General features: G+C 41.3%; 1 long non-coding RNA gene and 1 pseudogene across 1 annotated transcript in view; both read left to right on the forward strand.

The window, feature by feature from the left end:
• LOC107978492 overlaps nucleotides 1–4,357 on the forward strand; it is a 74,337-nt gene extending 69,980 nt beyond the window's left edge. The window contains exon 4 of the long non-coding RNA XR_004768265.1: nucleotides 3,345–4,357. This is a non-coding gene — a long non-coding RNA (uncharacterized LOC107978492). The remainder of the gene's footprint in view (nucleotides 1–3,344) is intronic.
• Nucleotides 4,358–6,416: 2,059 nt separating this feature from the next.
• LOC100751168 lies at nucleotides 6,417–9,241 on the forward strand (annotated as a pseudogene).
• The last annotated feature ends 9,147 nt before the right edge of the window (nucleotides 9,242–18,388 follow it).

The following is an 18,388-nucleotide window of genomic DNA, read 5'->3' on the forward strand; positions in this document are numbered from 1 at the left end:
ACTGATTTTCATAGTGTCTGGGACACTTTACACATTCTCCAAGACTACAGAGGAAAGGCTCCTTTCTCCCACATTCTTACTAGTGTTTGTTGTCTTGATGACAGCCATCCTGACTGGGTGAGATGAGATCTTCATGTAGTTTTCATTTGCATTTCCCTGATGGCTCAAGGTAGTGAGCATTTGTCACATATTGGTCATTTGCTCTTCTTTATTTGAGAGCTTCTTTGGTGGTTCCAGCAGGACAGTACAGCTACTTGCGTACCCTTGAATGAAGACTGGTCCTCCTCTATTTGGGAAAGTACAACTTTTGGGGGTGATGCACATGGAGCAGTGAGGGAGGAAGGGGACACTAGCCTGGCCAGCTAGATGAGCTGAATCAACCCTGGTGATCACGGGGTGACAGATGTCACATCAGACCACCCTCACAAGCTCTTTGAGAAGTGTCTGTCTCTTCATTTACTCTTCATTCTATTCATTGGTTTCCTTGTTTGCTCTTTGGTATGTATGTATGTATGTATGTATGTATGTATGTATGTATGTATGTATGATTTTAAGTTCTTTATGTATTCTGGATATTAATCCATCCTATAGGTTGTTTCTTTACTTTCTTACGTGCTCTGTTATGTAGAAATGTTGTAATTTGATGCATTTCTGGTAGTCAGCTCTTTCTACAGTCCCTGAACGATTGCAGTCCTATTCAGCAGAGCATTGCTTATGCCTGTCTTGACATACTCCTCTATGCTTTCTGCTCATGAGGCCCAGGAGTCTTTAGTGAAGGCTTTTGGTCCATTTTGAGTTGATTTTTTTTTTGTACAGGGTGTGAGAGATAGAGGTCTGCTTTTTAGTTTTATACAGGCGAAATACAGTTTTCCCTGCACCAGTTGTTAAGGGAAGCTCATTTTTCTTCAGTGTGTTTATGTAGCAAAAATGGCAACCGCTTTCACAGGCCAGGACTGGAATGCCAGAAGTTTAACGTAACTTCTTTGATCAGCACAAATTTCAAGAGAGTATCTTGATACTCTATGTTCCTTCCATGCTGTTTCTGCTTATTTCAGTTCTCCTTTGTTTTGCCTTTCCTGGTCCAGTTCTTTTACATTATCACTAAAATAAGTAGGCAGAGATGAGTTTTCCCATAGGATAGAATTGGCCGTGTTTTCTGCCCACCTCCAGCACCTGCTTGATGCGCTTTAGCAGTATTTTAATTGGGTCTTGGGCCTCAGCATTCTTCTAGGCCAATAGTCTTCAAGGCATTTTCCTGTCAAATGGTGTTATAACATAGGTTTGAAAATAGTTCCCTCTTAGTGGCACAAATATGTACTTTACACATATTGTTCACCAGTCTCCTGCCCACTCACAGGAGTTTGCATTGCATGACACAGAAGCAGGCTTGAAACAGACATTAAAAGCACTGGCAAAGCTTCGAGAGTCTTCCCTTGAGGGTTCCCCACCCCCATGATGACCAAGAAAAATGATTAATTGACTCCAAGTGTTATCTGATGGTTTTCCCTGAGTGTACCACTTTTAGACCTGAATTATTAAATCATTATGCAGATTCTTTAGCTCATTTTGTGTTTTAAAAATTGTGTCATAAAAAGTATTTTTATTACTGTTGGAGTCTCTTTCAAAGTATCCTCAAGTAATATTTGGTCTAGATTTCAGTTTACAGCCAACCTGCTGCATTCTGTAGTTTTATATGTTTTCCTTATATGGGCTAATTTTCTATCACTAAAACCTGATTTTTATCCCTACAATTATCAGTTTTGGCCATCAGTTATACAGAATAGGTTCTGTTTGTTTATTCCTGGGAGAGTTTTAATTGGTTTTGGAGTGGATGCTCTCATTCCAGTCTTATGTAGAACTATGTGTTTGAATGTGTAACTTCTGATGAGGTGTTAGGGAAACAGTCCCCAGGCAGCTTATTTTTTATTTTATTATTCATTTACTTCTAGCCCCACCCCAAAACATTTGCTTATGTTGAAATCAATGGCCAGCCATGTCACTAAATAAAGGATGGTAGACTGCAGGTCTGGTACAAAATCACCGTGTGGCTTATGTTAAGTCATTGGACTGCTTAGGGATCCACATTTCCTCATCTGCAAAACTAGGAGAGATTATTTACTCAACAAATGTTTGTAAAGCAGTATCATGTGATGGGCACCGTGCCACTTGTTGGGAAATGTGTAATCTAGTTTTAAATCACTGACTCCAAGGCCCTTAGTGAGCTCACAGTCCTGCACATATAACGGCCTGCCCATTTACTTCAATGATCTTTTGAAGGGAATAGAAGAAAACAAATCTGAAATATACCTGAAGTTTGTTTCTGACTTTTGTTGAAAGTATTTGACTTAAAGCAAACACTTCTAATTTGCTTTAATAGGAGTTCCGTTAGACAGGCATGAAAGGATTCAGGCCAAAAGCTACATCCCATTTGAAAGTTAATCTCTGAATACTCTTGGGAACACACTTCAAATCTCAGCTTTTAAAGCACATTTCTTTCCTTTTCTTTTTTTAAAGAAAATATTTAAAGCAACAGTTGTTGCTGATCTTCATGTAAATGTGGAAGTCATCATTCAGACACTGCTTCCTGAATTATAAGACTGCATATGGTTCAGTCAGTAAAGTGCTTTTTTTTTTTGTGCAAGCCTGAGGAACTGAGTTCTGATCCCCTTACCCCACATAAAAACCCAGGTATGACGGCGTATATATGCATTCTCTATCCTGGAGAGGTAGAGACAAGAGGACCCCAGGAGCTTGCTGGTGAGTCACCTCGATCCAGGCTCAGTGAGAGACCATGTATCTAAAAATATGATGGAGAAACATCGAGAAAGACACCTCAGACTTACTTGTCCATGGTTTATTAGTGTTTCCAGAGTCCTTAAAATATTTAATCCATGTATGCCACTTCTTTTCCTTTATATTTCATTTAGTTTAAAGTGTGGCAATGGTTGAAATGCCATAGGGTAGGGAGTGAGAAAAAGTTGGAATACACTGAGGTCATTTTGGGTCTATTACAGATAGGAGTCACCCAGAAGGACTGCTTATAACAGATAATGGCTAACAAGGAATATAACATAGAGGGAATGATGTGGACGAAAGTAACCACTGAGCTAGTAGGAAATTCAGAGGATATCCTGCATAAAAATCAACTCCTAACAAGGTTTTGTTTGATTTTAGGAGAAGTAATAAAATAGTAAATGTTAATTTTTGTCTGTTTTGCAGATTCTTACCAGGAGTAATAGTTCTTATTACAATTCTTAATGATCACACTTGCCTTTCTTTTCTGCTCATGAATATTCACATTAAAATTTCTTACCACCATGCCTCTAATTTCCTTGTCTCTTTAGATCAATCTTCTAAAGACTCAAGAACAATAACCAGTTGCTGGAAGGAAGAGTGTTCCGGCCTGCTACACAGACATATTGACACATATGCGAGGAGACTGGAGCCCAAAGGAAAGTGAGAGCAAAATCTGGCAAGATTTGAGAGAAGAGGAAGACTAAATTGCAGGAAAGGGGAAAGCTTTGTATTTTCCTTAAAAGATAGTAAAATTGCCCAGCAGTGGTGGCAAATATCATCAATCCCAGCACTCAGGAGGCAGAGACAGGTAGATCTCTGAGTTCAAATCCAGCCTGGTCTACAGAGCTAGTTCCAGGACAGCTAAGGCTACACAGAAAAACCCTGCCTGGAAAATAAAAACAAATGAACAAAAAGTAATAAAATTAGGGCACACAGAAATATAGGGAAGGAAAAATATTACTGTCAGGTAGAAAGTATATTTGGCTTGCAATTAACTGAATTTTGGTTCAATTTTCTCTAATTCCTAGTTTCATCTGTAAAATGTAGGATACTAATAGCAAAACTTTGCTTCAGGATTTTTTACGGTTAAAAAGGATTAGTTACATGCAAATTCTCTGGCCAGCCCCTGGGTTGCCAAGCCTGTGTAGAAGACATTGGAGACAACACCAAGCTGTGTGCTGAAGACTTGTCCTGCTCCTATTATTTGTTAATTGTCTGGGAAAGTCTTAAAAAATTGCTCAACCTTAGTTACTTCTTCTGTAAAATAGGGACAATTATCACAGCAATTTTATAGGAACCATTTAAAGAAGAAACAAGCTAGTTCATATAGAGTAAAATATTTGGTGCCGAAGTTCCTGCTGTTGAATGACCACTGCAGATGGCCAAGGATTGACAGAGCTGCTGCTCTTGCAGGGACCCAGGATTTGGTTCCTAATATCCATAACAGCAAGTGTTCACAATTGCCTGTAACTCTACTTCCAGGGGACACTGAGCTGTCTTCTGCCTCTGAGAACACTTGCACAATACACTGGAAATAAAATGGAAATAATTAAAAATAGTATTTTTTTGTATCTCTGTGAGTTTGTGGCCAACCTGGTCTATTGATCGAGTACCAGGACTGACAAGACTATACAGAGAAACTGTCTTGAAAAAAATAAAACAAGCTAGCCAAACAAGCAAACAAAAAGCCAAAAAGAAAAAGAAAAGGAACAATTCCTTAAAATTAAAAAAAAAGATGTTTTGGTATGTGCCTGTGTGTGTACATCTGTGTGTCTGTGTGCACAGGTTCATGTGCACATGTTTGCAGAGGCCAGAGGTCAATGTCTGCTGTCTTTCTCAATTGCTCTCCACCTTATTTTTAAGACAGGGTCTCTCACTGAACCTGGAACTAGCTGATTTGCTAGACTGTCCACCCAACAAGTCCCTGAGACCATCTTGTCTCAGTATCCCCAGAGCTGGGGGACTGATTATAAGCATGCCCCTGGCTTTTTCAGGTGAATGTTGGGGATCCAACTCAATTTCTTTACCAACTGAGCTATCTCTCCAACCCCTACTGCTATCTTCTTTTTTAGAAGGTACAGAGGATCCAGTGGTAATTTTGAGCGGAGGGTAATGGGTTGGCTGAAAGATGGGATGAGGAACGAGTGTGGTAAAGAGGGGCTATAATCTGTTGGTGGTTTCTAAATGGAACTGAGTGGTGAAGGGCTGAGGAGAGACCAAAAAGAGAGTAAGACTAATCAAAATATCAGTAACTGCTGGTTAGAGACTCGAGAACTCGATGAGCAACCATCATAGGAGGGGTGGAGAAAAGCTACTCATATACACTCATATACTGGAGATGCAGTTTTCAAACCCCAGTGTGTGTGACTCACCTGGGGAACCAGAATGTGGATTCTCCTCTAGTTGGTCTGGATGGACCCAGAGATGCTGCCATTATTAACCAAATCTCAAGAAGTGCAGAGGATGCATAAGTCACACCAGCAAGGATGCTAAGGGTCATGAGGAGAAAAAAAAAGAGTTTTGCTTGTTTGTTTGGTTGTCTTTTTTTTTTTTTAAGGAACTAAATCAAGACAAAAAAAAAAACAAAAACTTACCATACTAAGTTTGGTTTCCTGAATTTGGCATTATGGGATGTAGAATAGTGTGATGATGAAAGGTTAGATTAATTTTCAGATCAGGATTAACCCTTTCTCCACAATTATTAGAAAGATGATTCTGGGTTTTTTGACCTTTGCTCTCTGGTTTCTAACTGAGAGGTTGCAGAGACTAGATCACAAGACTGCTGCATTGATTAATGGAGACACTCTGTTGTAAAAACAGGGGTGATACTTACTGAAGGAATAAAAATCCTCTCTGTAGATTTCACACAATGTAAAGAGTAACTCAGCTCCTGGAGAGGCCCGTCTGGGCCTTTTCACATTCAACTTTTCTGTTAGGGTGTACGGTACTTCAGATGATTCTGTGTTTTGACAGACTTCTGAACTTTGTGTTTTCTAATTATTCATTAGCTGACATAATTTCAGGGCACTCCAGTGCCAGGATTGGCAGCAGTTCCACCAGGGCAGCATCCATTAGGAAACAGCAATAGTTAGATTCTTCCTTTTAAGGTACTTCTCCACGAACGACCGTCTGAATTAAAGAAGAAAAGTATCTGGTCAAACTCACTTATAATCGCAGCCCAATAAAGGTACATGGCAGGCTGTGAGGGCGATCTGTGAACTCCCCCTTCTATTTCCAACCACCAGCAGCATTCTGATGATTGGAAAATTAGCTCTTTGGAACTTATTTTCATCTTTGTGTTGAATATAAAAAGACTGGTGGAAAGTAAATATTTTCCCCTTAAACTTGATCTGAACTTTCAAAACTGTCCTTGCATCTATTGTCTGTGTAACGTTTTGGTGTATGTGTGGTATTAAGGATTGAACCCAAAGGCCCCAGTCATATTAGGCAAGGGCTCAATCATTGAACTTCACCCTCACCCACATCTAACCCTGTATGTAATTAAGTCTGTAAGATTTGGGGGATAAAGTTAAACTGAAGGGAACAAATTTATTACCTACAAAAATTTATGGAACATATTTTATTCTGGAGGCCTCATTAATAACTATTTACAGTATCAGCAAATGGTGGTTATATTACCATGTCGCTGGACTATCCAAGAACAACCTTTTATCTGTTGCTTCATAAAAGAGATCAGAATGCAACAAAAATAAATAAATAAATTCCAGGCCATATTATCAAGATGTTATCTCGGATATAACGGAAGAGTCATTAAGTTATAACTGTTTCAAAAAACAACTTATCCTTTCCCAAAACTAAATTACATAAAATATTTTTTATTTGTTTTGGGCTCAAAGATGGGGACACCAATACTGCAGATTTGGAGTATGCTCTTCCTTGGTATCATCTAGTCGTTTGGAATTACACGTGTGCACTAATTACTAAACACACCATCTAAATTCCTGCCCTACCCCTTTGCATTTTCTCGTCTTCAACCTCCTTCATTGCTGCACTCCAATATTTTCATTCAGCCTAAAAACATCCCACCTTTCAGGCTGTAAGGGTTCCAGAAGAAAAGCTCTGCTGCCAAAATTATTTTAACTTTGCTTGAGTAGTTGGCTGAAACCTTTGCCAACCTATTTACCTTAATTAGCTCCACAGGTATGGTTCCCTCAAGAGGAACTCTAAGTGTAGTTGACTCCAGATTCAAAACGGGAAAACCTCCATCTCACGAAATTATAGAACCATTAAGGCTCTTTGAGACCTCCTCAAAAGTAACACCGAATTTCTTCTTCAACGGAAAAGCTAAGTCTCCATCTAAGAGTTTTCTTGCGTATGGAGCTAATCACCATTAGGCACAAACCATTGACAACTGATCGTTGCTAGTACAGTAGTTATTGACTGAGTATATTCTACCATCTAGGTATCTCCTCCAAGGAATCACTGAGACCTTCGTAAAACTCCTAACCAGATGCATCTTTCTGATACCTTAACCCTCCCATTCTTGCTGTATTCAGTGTCTCTAAACGTAATCTAACTGTTGATGTGAGAAACCTAGGAGTTATCCAGCAATCCTCCACCACCCTACAGCCAATCGTTTTCCAGTACCTGATGGTTTTCACATATTACACATGTGTTGACTGTTCTCTCCCCGAGCCCCTTCTGGGGGATCCATTTCAGCTTAAGCTTGACCTTTCTCTGGGTATTCATGGTAACATGCTAAGGGATTTTGCTGCATCCAATCATGGCCTCCTCTAACATGATTTCAGTGACTCTCATCTACAGCTTTGCTATCTCCTTGGCATAGAGTCTGCAGCTTCCCAGGATCCAGTTTTAACCAGGCTGGTCTACCTGCTGCTCACTGGTGCATGTAGGTTGCTCTTTGTAGGGGTGCTGTCCTGTGTGTTGTGGGGTATTTTAGCATCACCCCTGTCTGTCCCTGCTGACTGTCAGTGCTTCCTCCTTCTCCCAGTTTTGGGAACCCAAAGCAAAATAGAAACACAAGACTCAGATGATTCCAGCTGGATCTGACCTGAAAGCTTTTCCTGAGGTCTAGCTTCCAATCATGTCCTCCGGGTCAAAGTTCCTCAGAACTTAGAAGCAGGGTGGTTGCTGACTCCTAACTTCCTAGGCTATCAAGTGCCTCCATTCCTTTGTTTCTGTTTGTGCCATACTGCTTTTATTCTTTTCTCTTAATACAGAGAAGAAATTTGTCTTTCTGACCACTGCCTTCACTGTTTTCCCTGAAGAAGAAAGATGAGCAATCTGATTGGCCAAGTTTTAAGGACTGCTTGAAGCAAAGTGTGAAGGGATGAGGTCCATTTCTCTGAAAGGCCACCCATAAGTGTATAGTCTAGTCTCCAATTACCTGATTAGTTAATGAATCCATGTTTTAAAAATTACAAACAATACAGAATATGGCATTAAAAGTGAAAGTGTCCCAGAGCCAAAGTGTTGTGATTAAAACAAAATTGGATGTGGAGGTCAGCATGAAAGCAGGTGTGAGTGGGTGCAACAGAAGGAATCATGGCTGCCAAAGTGTTTGAGTCTATGGGAAAGTTCGGCCTGGCTTTAGCAGTTGCAGGAGGCGTGGTGAACTCTGCCTTATATAATGTGGATGCTGGGCACAGAGCGGTCATCTTTGACCGATTCAGTGGAGTACAGGACATTGTGGTAGGGGAAGGGACTCACTTTCTCATCCCTTGGGTACAGAAACCACAGAATGTACCAGTCATCACTGGTAGCAAAGATTTGCAGAACGTCAACATCACACTACGCATCCTCTTCCGGCCAGTGGCCAGCCTGCTTCCTCGTATCTACACCAGCATTAGTGAGAACTATGATGAGCGGGCGCTGCCATCCATCACCACAGAGATCCTCAAGTCAGTGGTAGCTCGCTTTGATGCTGGAGAATTGATCACCTAGCAAGAGTTGGTCTCCAGTGTGTCCCTGACACATCTGACCTTCGGGAAGGAGTCCACAGAAGCAGTGGAAGCCAAACAGGTGGCTCAGCAGCAAGCGGAGAGGGCCAGATTTGTGGTGGAAAAGGCTGAGCAGCAGCAGAAGGCAGCCATCATCTCTGCGGAGGGTGATTCCAAGGCAGCCCAGTTGATTGCCAACTCCCTGGCCACCACAGGTGATGGCCTGATTGAGCTGCACAAGTTTGGAAGCTGCGGAGGACATTGCTTTCCAGCTCTTGCGCTTTCGGAACATCATCTACCTGCCAGCAGGGCAGTCGGTGCTCCTCCAGCTTCCCCGGTGAGGCCTCCCCTGCTTGCACCTTCTCAGGCTAACCAGGCTATGGCCTCGATCATTCTGAATACATTTTCCTTCTGCCCCACCCCAGAAATCACTGTGAAATTTCATGATTGGTTTAACATGAAGGAAATAAAAGCAAAATCACTTCAGATCTCAAAAAAATAAAATAAAAATAAAACAAAACTGATATTACCCCAACATTACTCCCTTTGGAGCTTTGTGTGTTGGCTCTAGGGTTGTGTATAGAGGTTAGGTTAGCTTAAAATGGGGGGCATTCTTGACTTGATGCTGTGTGCCAGGATTACCAGAGTGGGTGATAGGAACTTCATGTCTGCCCAGCTCAAAGAGATGTCAGCATCTCTCACAATAGCCACAGCCATCTCTCACCCAATCACCTGTTCTTCACATCCTCCAGTTCTTTTTCCTTCTTTCACTCTGAAAGGTGCAGCTCATATCATCAGAGCTACTATCAGGAAGGAGAGTATTCTGACATTTTGTGACTTACCTTATTAGTCCGAAGATGAATCTGAGATTTACAAGGTTAAGGGTCAGTGTAAGCAGCAGAGGGAGCCATCAATGGGTGAAATCCTGAATGTGTGTTGTTGATATGGGCACCGTCAAGTCAAGGGCCCTAGTTTCAGGGCTACAGAAAAAACGGCACAGCCTCCCCTCTGCCCACCCTGGGGTGAGGCTCAGAGGGAAATGGTAAAGTATTCCCTTCTGGTTCAAGTGTGGACATTGATAGTTTGTGCAGAAAATGTCCACCATAACCACACTTGCACATTTGTGGCCTGAAGACTGGTCCCTTATAGAAGCTACTCTGAGGTTATCATTTATAAACCTGTCTCCTTGATCCGGTATACACCATAAACCCCACCTTGTTTATTCCCCTCTTCCTTGTCTACCCACATTGAATAAGACTTCTGCTCTGTCAACTCTATATAACAAACATGCTGGGCTTCTGAGGTGCTGTGGGTTTCTCCATCCAAGATCCCAATCTACCTCCTTCAGCTTTCTGTCCTTCTGTCTGTATGTCTTTTCTTCATTTCTTTCTGCCCCAGTCAGGTTTATCTCAAGAACCATGCAAGCACATGGTGAGTCATGAGATCTGTGTTTTTGAGCCTTTTGGACCTCGAGTCTGATGTGCTGCAAATTAAAACGGGAAGTCTTTGGGTGTCCAATGTGTTGAGAGCTCAGTACAGCATCTCATATTGATTAGGGTGTGGTACCCACCCATTAAAATTCCAGGTGACACAGAACCTACACAGCAGATGCAAGGAAAGATATCTCTCTTTTTGTGAATGTCCTAGAGGTTTGAAAAGTATTTCAAAATGAAACATTTGAAGAGAAAATATGAGCAAGAGCACTTTTTTAAGGTTAGCAAAACCATGCTTGATGGGAAAAGTGACTGTTTTTGTAAAGGTTTCCAGATAGAAGAACAAAGGATGAGAGAAATCCTTTCCATTCAAATTTAATTCTAGAGACTTCATCCTTTTAAATGGGAATTTAAAAATAGCCCCCTCCTCTTATTCTGTGGGTGATTCTTTCAAATCCATCACCACCCCTTCAGATCTCACTGGGGTCACTAAGAATGGTATGGCGTTCACAGCCGAAGAATCAAAGGCAACAGAACACACTGTAAAAACGCTTTAAAAACTCTAATTGAGACAAACCTGAACACCAAATTGTATCACAACTAAAAATTCTGTCTGCATATGGACAGGGACTGCAAGGGAACAGGGAGAAAACTGTCAACAGTTTGGTTTGTAGGATGGCAGAATTTTGGGTGAATTTTTCCTTTTTTAAAATTTTGAGTTTTGTTCATGTTTTTGTAATGTTTGTAATAAACAATACTGTAACAGTGGCAGCTGAACCTGCTGACTGACTATTGTTAGAAAGAGCAGCTTTGCATCAGCTCTGTCAGAGCAGAAACTGCTGCCTGGGGCAGACACTCTGCAACATTTACGTGATGATGTCACATAACCTTGGCCACGAAGTGAACTCCTTCCAGTCCATTCGAAGATTCTTTTTTCCACCATAGCTAACTCATTCTGACAGGCATACAGGAGTAAGTTCAGCTGAGGCCATAATGAGAGTTTTGGGTGATTTTGTTTTAATTTAAAATTTTTTATATGGTTGGTTGGTCACATTCAACCTAAGAAAGGCCTAAACTAAAATCATCTCCTGCAATAGAGTGAAAAACTCCAGGTCCTGTGAAGAGCATTTGTCAAAGTGTGTGAGTGTGTTGGAATCCATCTTGAGGGAAATGTTGGCACCGCACGTGAGAACTCCTGCGGTTTACCTTTCTGCAGAAATATGGTGGCAAGAGCACAAGTCAGGCTCGGAGAGACTTGCCAGTGGCACGCCAGCCTCTCTTCCTGCACATCTGCTGTTTCAAGCATGTGCATAATCAACGTTGCAGACGACTGGCACTCCAGGCACTTGTCAGTGAATCCCATCCTGAAGTGACTTGTGACTGTGTGCCCTCTGAAGGCTCACCTGAGATGCAGGATGCTGTGGGGAGATGATTTAATAAACAGCCTGATTCTGTTAGTCTGAACTAATCTCCATTGTAGCAATTTGGTGTAGTGTCAGAGAGTGAGACACGTGGACAGGGTTGCCTCTGTGCCTGACAGAGATGTTCTCATGGAGCTATACACCTGGTATTATGTAGTATAATCTCTGACTCTCTCTGAGAATCAGCGTAAGGATTGTCCCTTGGAATAATGTGTTTGCCTCCCCTCCTTTTTATTCTTTTCAAATACCGTTGCTAGGAATGTTTTATATTATGTCATCTATAAGTCCATCCTTTAAAAAAATGATGTGAGGGATGGATGTAGTGGTGCATGCCTTTAATACCAGCATTGGGGAATGAAGAGGTAGGGGTCAAAGAGATCTCTGTGAGTTTGAGGCCAGACTGTTCTACATAGTGAATTCAGGTCATCCAGGGCTACATGGTAAGACTGTCTTAAAGAATGATGAGAAGTTCCTTTTGGATTGAGGACATTAGTTTGTTAAACTGTGTTTTCTTTCTATGCCTCAGCTACATTAAACTCAAGCTTAGCTATCTTAATGCTCTTCCAAGGACAGCTTCTCACATATTAGAGGAATGGATGGTTTAGCTGGAACATTTCTGCAGAAGGAGGACAAGCCTACTGATGCCTGATCAGTTCTAATGCATACTATGGCCGGGAGATATGTTTTCAACTCTAATGATCTCATTAGATTTTTTTCCTCCAAGAATTTGTTGTTCCTAAAGTGCTAGATTTTCATAAAGGAAAAATGCATTTCATTTTCTATAAATATCAAAATTAATTACTCATCGTTATAACTATTCATTAAAATTTAAAATTAGATAAGGATGTTCTTCGTGGATTTTCAAGTCTTGAAGAGATTCGTTTTATTATAGCTTCTCCAGCATTACTATTTAAGGAAATCATGACATAAGGTTCATAACCAAATTAACTCAATACCTTCACCCAAATCCCAGGAAGAAATTAGTGAACGATGGTAGGCAAGTATCATGAAGGAAAACTGTGAACAACTGTGGAGAATCATTTCTGTGTCTCACCTCTGTAAACACACCAGGAACAGAATTCATTCATTTACTCTTTCATTCATTCAACCTGAGAGCCTAATATCATCTAGGGATCATTTTTGGTGTCTAGGGATACAAAAAACAGAACAGATTGAACCACTCCCTGACCTTGCCTTCATGGGATGTGTATTTTAGTGAGGCAAGACAGTCAACAATAAAAATAAATTAAGGATTATATGGAATGACAGTTGGTGTTCATTGCTATGGAGAAAAGTCAAGTATGTAAGGGAGAGGGTGAATGGTGTGGGGGTGGCATTTGCTATTTTAAACAGCGTGATCAGGTGGCATCTAAGCAGAGATCGGAAGGCGTTACGTGTGTATCTCCAGGAAGAGTTTCCATGCCGAAGGAACAGTTTGTGCAAAACTTGTAAAGCAGGTGTGTGTTTGGTGCACTTGAGGAAAGCCAGGAGACAGGTAAGGCAGGAATGACCCAACTTTATATGCTTTCTAAATGATTCCACAAGAAATTAGATTTTTCCACTCACACTTCCTAGTGACTGGATTCAGTCACCATCCATCTAGTTTCTGGGCCAGAGATCTGGACTACATCTTTTTTCTTTTCTTATAGTTCTATTGCCAAAAGGAACCTCAGCCTAGTCTCTTGTTCTAATTCATACAGCCTAAGTTCAGGCAATTTTTATCTCTCCTATTATTTCAAGAACTACTAATGAACTGATCTCCTGACTTGTGTTCTCCATCCCCACCTCCGTCTCTGTCTCTCGATAGATATATCAATCCAGCAACTTCAGTGATCTCTCTGAATTGAAAAATTGTGATAAAACATGAATACCATAAAGCTTATTTTAAACATTTCAGGGTACAATCCAATAGCATTGAACACATTCACACAGGTTTACCAGACATCACCACAGCATCAAACTATGTGTTTTTAACAGTAACTACTCAGACTCTGGCAATCACATTTTGACTCTATCTGTATGAGTTTAAATTCTTTACACATAATATAAGTGGAATCATACAGTACTTGTCTTTTTGTGACTGACTTATTTCATTTAACACAGTGTGCTCAAGTTTGGTCTATGTTGGAGAATGGGTCAGAATATCCTTCCTCTTTAAAATTGAATATCTATCTATCTATCTATCTATCTATCTATCTATCTATCTATCTATCTATATCTTCAGGTCATGTTTTGTCTGGCCTTTCACTCCTCACGCATAACTTTGCAGAGATGTGTTCTCATTGTTCTTGTGGATTTCAGGGACTCAACTGACACTATAGCTTTCATCCTATTTATTCTTCTCATACAGGTTTCCACTTGATGTTACCATAGACTTTTTCAGGGTTGTGTCTCTGCCCCAGGTTTTTCTTTGGTTTATATTTTTCCCCCAGGATAAGTTCAACTTGAACTTCAGACTTGGCTGGCCATGAACTCCATTTGTGTCCATGAAACATAGACTTGCTCACTCTGCACACAGGGCAGAAGACATGTAGTGTGGAGATTTATATTCTCCAGCTCTCAAGTCCTTGTAGGTGTTTTGGATATTTAGGGCCATATTAATAGTTTTCTAATTTGTGAACGATGCTCACACCCTTCCTGCTTCTATTCTTTACCAGTTTTCCCTCTTACTCTCCTGCTACCCTGGACTTGGAAACAAATTCATATGTTTAGGTCACTTCAACTTAGGTGAGACTTTATTCTGTGAAGTGTGTAGTTTGTAAAAGGCTCAATGGGCTATTTTGGATCAAATAACTCTGTTTTCTTTAGCCATTTAAAATAGTCTATTTTCATTTTTTTAAGCCACTGCCTCATGAAAGGACCTAAGAATATCCTCAACTTAGTGTTAGATCCCGTAATTACATTTTCCCATTTTGAAAGCAGTTATGCAGTCCTTACAATAGAGTCAGCCCTGCTAAAAATAAACTCCAGGCAGTTCATATTAACTGTGTAATAATAACAGGCAACAAGGAGGCTCAGTGTCCAAATATGATGAAAACAGGAAGTTCGTTACACAAGCTGTTCTTTCCTGATAGATCTGAATTCTTAAAACCTTAACTCAAAAATAATCCCTTCAGGTTATAAATAAAATCAGAGAATCTTCTCTTCTTTGTGGTTTATTGGAGATGATAACATCTTGGCTAAATCAATCCACTGTTATGGATAAACTGGTGTGCCAAAATGCCGGGTTTTGATGAGGAAGCAGTCAGGGTGGAGACCCTTATCCTCACCCCTGGGTGCTAGAGGCACCTGCCCCTGGCTTTCCTCTTAACCCGGGAGTTAGTTGCCAAGGGGACTCTGCTGTATTAGGATACGGTGGCAGCGATGGCAGTGAAGCAGAGCGCCTTCAGGTGTGGAGAGGATTTTTCTTTGTCTCTTGGGAGAAAATATCCTGAGAGAACAAACACAATTCCAAATGTCTGTCAAATACCATCCTGCCTCTTCAGGGTCACAGTGGGGTTCCAAGGTATGTAAGTCCCTCCCCTTAGTGCGATTCTCTTCTTAGTGAGTACCATTGGTTGCCAGGACTCACATGAGTTGAGCATGAAGGATGATTGTTTCCAAGGCAGCCAGAGCAGCCTGTCTTCCTGTATATAAACCCCAGCCCTCCAGGGTGCCATGGCTCAGCGGGAAGGGACTTGGGATCTTGCTATCCACCTCCTTGTTGGGAACCTTGCACTGGCTATTGCCATAGTCATAAAAAGTACAACAGTGGCCCAGACAGGCATTCCAACATGTCTTCCTTTCCTGTCACACAGTAGAGACCAGGCTGGAAAGTCTAGCCAAGGCTTGTCAAGTGGAGAATGGGAGTAACAGAAATGGGTCCACAGTGGAGAGGGAGAAACATATGCTGACCTGACTCAGTGGGTACTGTTTGCTCTCTCCCAGGGATGGATTAGCTGAAGCAGGGATTCCCACAAGCAGAAGAGCTTGGTTTGGGGAATGCTGCTCGCCTTCTGTGATCCCAGCTGTCTACTTGCATGGGGGCTTGCACACCTCTCCTCAGGAGTGTGAACTTCATTTCCCTCTCTGATCCAGGAGCATATTCATGGAAGGACATTCTTCCTGTTCTTAGTGTAATGGAAACGGTCTCATCATCAAAGTCTCACCTTCAACAACAGCCTCAAAATTTTGGCTTTTGATATTGTTTCCAAATGGGTTTAGACAGACACTGGATCTAATGGAAAACAAAACTAAAAAACAAGTCACACTTCACTTGAAACTTGTGCCCTTTAACAGGATGACAGTAGTTCCTGGGTACTGTGAATTTTATAATTTATATTTTGTGTACTCTCATGCTTCTGTATCTATCTACTTATTGGCCCATATTAACCCTTTAAGATGTATCTTAGTTTTTGCAATCAGGTTTTGACATTGCATTTCCTAAAGTACTAACATTTTCAGAAACTGGACCTGATTTGACTTTAAGTGACCCCAACCCTGACCTTTTCTATCACCAAGCAAACCAATGAGGAGTGGTGAAGACTTCTGGGAGAGAATGAGGGGCTCTGGAGATGTTCCCTTGTGGATGGGGGTGCACATCCTTAAACTTGAGATCCTGCAAACTCTCCCAGGCAGCTTGTTAGAAGTGCCTCAGAATGCCTCAAATCTCTGCCCCAGACCCAGGTTCTTGGCACAGAGAGTCTGACTATTTTTTGAAAATATTGCAACAGATTGTAGAGGGAACTGTTGAGGGGGGAGTCAAAGAGGGAAAGAGGTCCCCTTTGGGAAACAATAGTGATTCTCTCTGTCATCATTCTTTCTGTCATGGGGAAATTTCTTATAAAGAAGAACAAAGGGACCTGATGCCCCAGAGAATAGAAGTGGCAGGGGAATCTTCCCCAGGATACTGGGGAGGTATTTGAAGGTGCAGACTATGGGGGTGAGCGGCTTTGCCAGGGTGCTGTGGAAGAGAGGCGACTTCTGGAGACCTGGCTTTGGGAGATCATGAAGCCTCAGGTTAGAGCTGAACAGGACTAAGTGGAAGATCTGTAAGGCCTGGTGAAGGGAGCAGCCCACACTTAGCACTCCCTTTAGTAAAGACAATCGCTCTAGAACTTAGCCTGCAGCCTGATTCCTGGTGTGTGCATAGTGAAGACACTTCTAGAAGTCTTTGCTCACTTCTTTTTTTGTAACAAAGAAGAACAACATTCTTAGAGAATGGAGGGGGCTGTCCTACATATGTGGGAAGGAGTATTTTGCTAGATCTCTGAGCTAAGTGGAGTGTGGCACGGTAAGCTGTGCCTGCTGTTCTCTGTCCTGCTGCTGGAAGGGGAAGTTCTCTATGTGTCCAGATGAAGGCTTACACAGGTTTGTTTCATGTCCATGGCCCACTGACAGCTCTCATACTACAAATCCAACACTCGCCTGTGTCATTTTTTGGGTATTCCAAAACCCATCACAAAGTCCTTCCCGTGGGTACTGAAACTCATCTGTTTTGTGTATGACTGAACAGATATCAGGCTTCCTTTGGTTCTAAATATCAGTGGTTTCTGTTACATAAAATTTTCTCAACTTCAAATTCTACTTCTTGAGTTTTCACTAATGATAGCAACCGTGCTCCGTATTTTGGGGATTTCTGCCTAGCAACTTGACTGGGAGCCATTTGAGCGAGCGGCACAACCCTCAAGCTTTCTGGATTGCAAAGCTCTATTGTTTCTTGACTTCCACATATTATCCATGTTTTTTTCTTTTTCTTTTTAACAAAGGCAACTTTAAAAGGGAGGGAAGTCATAACTACTCAATTTCTATTTTGCTTCTGTTTATGTCCCAGGTGATGGTTCCCAAGGTATATATTTAAAAACATGAATAAATATTATTTGCAGAACTTGTGCCTGTGTATTTTATATCCAGAGACTCAAAAGATAGCTTGCTGAAATAAGACAACAGTTTTAAGAATTATTAGCATACATTAGTTATGCATAATGGGTTCATTATGACATTTTCATACATGTACATGATGTACTTAAATTATATCCAACCCCTAATACCTTTACTTCACCATATGTTCTTTAATGCCTAATGTATGTTAGACCTATTTTATGTTCTGGGTATTCAAGGGTATCTAGAGAAATGATTTTTCTTAGGGTACTTATGTTCTCCTGGTAGGAAGAGACAAATTATGGAGGAGTGACACAAAATTAGTGTGTGTGCGCTAACTTAGTTGCAGAAGGCTTCTACAGTAAATGACATTTAAACAAAGACTTGAAAGACATGGACAAGCCAGTACATCTGTATGAAGAACTTTCTTGGTGGAGGAAACTCAGGTACCAAGATGTTTATGAGCAACCGCCTTGTGTTTTGAGGAATGTCAAGGTGATGGATTCCCTTGGAACTGCAGTTACAGATAGTTGTGAACTGCCATGTCAATATCCAAGTTCTCTATAAGAGTAGCCAGTGGTCTTAAACTTTGAGACATTATCCCAATCCTTAAATGTTTATTTTGTTAGTGAGGTGGGATACTGAAGGAGGTTTTTAAGCAGAGTAATGATGCAGACATTTTGACAGGGACACTGTGACTGCAGGAAGGAACATATAATGTTGAGGTCCTCCGTGGGCGAGCCTGCACGAGCATCATTTATGGAGGGAGTGTTGGTAGTAGGTGAGGGAAGTGGGGTGGCAGATGGGAAGGAGAGAGATAATGAAGTGGTGTCTGCTGATGAACAGCTTCAGCTTGAGGAAGAAATTATTCCCACAGTAAGAGAGCAGACAGGAGCCTTTGTCTCCAATCTGGATACTGGTCACATTCTTGGGGATGTGTTGGGCAGAGTAAATTCCA

This window comes from Cricetulus griseus, chromosome 2 (genome assembly GCF_003668045.3).
Source record: "Cricetulus griseus strain 17A/GY chromosome 2, alternate assembly CriGri-PICRH-1.0, whole genome shotgun sequence".
Lineage (NCBI taxonomy): Eukaryota > Metazoa > Chordata > Mammalia > Rodentia > Cricetidae > Cricetulus > Cricetulus griseus.